Raw genomic sequence first — 2,500 nt, forward strand, 5'->3', positions numbered from 1 at the left:
CTGAACCCTTTTGATTAAACCACTTTAGTTGTTATATTGAGACCATATTTGAAAGCCATCTGTGATTTTTCTGTTCTTACTCTGCAATGACCATGGGCAATGACAAGTTAAAAATAAAATGTATGCACATTTTATAATGGAGAATGCGGGCATCGATCCCGCTACCTCTCGCATGCTAAGCGAGCACTCTACCATTTGAGCTAATTCCCCTGTGTGTTTAATCTGCATAACATGAAAAAAGTAACCTCACTGCCTTCCACACTTTATTTGCAGTCCAATTGCCCATAACAGTGTTCAGTTCACTCCTAACTTATGCCTTACCTCCACTTATGGGATGTTTTACAGTTCAGGTTGGCCTGTTTACTACTCGAATATGAGTGATATTTTGGTGTGTTCATCTAGACTCATACCCTACCTAATCTTGAAGTTAAATTTCCCACCAATGAGAAACCAAGGGAGATACCATTTTTGATAGTTATTGCATGTCTAATGCAAGAATAATCACCAGATTATGAGAGTCCAGCAAAAATTACTCATTTTCGCCCAACGTGGGGCTCGAACCCACGACCCTGAGATTAAGAGTCTCATGCTCTACCGACTGAGCTAGCCGGGCTCCCACTTGAAGATGGTATGCAGACTAATCATTTTTTATGACGGAAATCCATTCCTGGACAATTTTTGGGAGTTATTGCAGGTCTAATGCAAGATTAATCTCCATATTATGAGAGTCAATGCAATATTCAGGAAAAAATTACTCGTTTTCGCCCAACGTGGGGCTCTAACCCACGACCCTGAGATTAAGAGTCTCATGCTCTACCGACTGAGCGAGCCGGGCTCCCTCCTTAAGACAGTATGCAGACCAATCCCTTTTTGTGAAAAAAATCCAATCCTGGATATTCCTCTACTCTTGTTTTGCAAGAAAAGCCAGATTTATACATCCTTCAGAGGACAGAGTGTCAAAAAAAATAAGAGAAAATGAAAACGGAAGTTGTGAGAACTTCATTTTGAGATTGCATAAGAATTCAAATTCCTCTCACATGCTAAAGAATACCTGAACCCTTTTGATTAAACCACTTTAGTTGTTATAATGAGACCATATTTGAAAGCCATCTGTGATTTTTCTGTTCTTACTCTGCAATGACCATGGGCAATGACAAGTTAAAAATAAAATCTATGCAAATTTTATAATGGAGAATGCGGGCATCAACCCCGCTACCTCTCGCATGCTAAGCGAGCGCTCTACCATTTGAGCTAATTCCCCTGAGTGTTTAATCTGCATAACATGAAAAAAGTAACCTCACTGCCTTCCACACTTTATTTGCAGTCCAATTGCCCATAACAGTGTTCAGTTCACTCCTAACTTATGCCTTACCTCCACTTATGGGATGTTTTACAGTTCAGGTTGGCCTGTTTACTACTCGAATATGAGTGATATTGTGGTGTGTTCATCTAGACTCATACCCTACCTAATCTTGAAGTTAAATTTCCCACCAATGAGAAACCAAGGGAGATACCATTTTTGATAGTTATTGCATGTCTAATGCAAGAATAATCACCAGATTATGAGAGTCCAGCAAAAATTACTCATTTTCGCCCAACGTGGGGCTCAAACCCACGACCCTGAGATTAAGAGTCTCATGCTCTACCGACTGAGCTAGCCGGGCTCCCACTTCAAGATGGTATGCAGACTAATCATTTTTTATGAAGGAAATCCATTCCTGGACAATTTTTGGGAGTTATTGCAGGTCTAATGCAAGATTAATCTCCATATTATGAGAGTCAATGCAATATTCAGGCAAAAATTACTCGTTTTCGCCCAACGTGGGGCTCGAACCCACGACCCTGAGATTAAGAGTCTCATGCTCTACCGACTGAGCTAGCCGGGCTCCCTCCTTAAGACAGTATGCAGACCAATCCCTTTTTGTGAAGAAAACCAAATCCTGGATATTCCTCTACTCTTGTTTTGCAAGGAAAGCCTGATTTATACATCCTTCAGAGGACAGAGTGTCAAAAAAAAATAAGAGAAAATGAAAACGGAAGTTGTGAGAACTTCATTTTGAGATTGCATAAGAATTCAAATTCCTCTCACATGCTAAAGAATACCTGAACCCTTTTGATTAAACCACTTTAGTTGTTATAATGAGACCATATTTGAAAGCCATCTGTGATTTTTCTGTTCTTACTCTGCAATGACCATGGGCAATGACAAGTTAAAAATAAAATCTATGCAAATTTTATAATGGAGAATGCGGGCATCAACCCCGCTACCTCTCGCATGCTAAGCGAGCGCTCTACCATTTGAGCTAATTCCCCTGAGTGTTTAATCTGCATAACATGAAAAAAGTAACCTCACTGCCTTCCACACTTTATTTGCAGTCCAATTGCCCATAACAGTGTTCAGTTCACTCCTAACTTATGCCTTACCTCCACTTATGGGATGTTTTACAGTTCAGGTTGGCCTGTTTACTACTCGAATATGAGTGATATTGTGGTGTGTTCA

This window comes from Lissotriton vulgaris, chromosome 1_1 (genome assembly GCF_964263255.1).
Source record: "Lissotriton vulgaris chromosome 1_1, aLisVul1.2, whole genome shotgun sequence".
NCBI lineage: Eukaryota > Metazoa > Chordata > Amphibia > Caudata > Salamandridae > Lissotriton > Lissotriton vulgaris.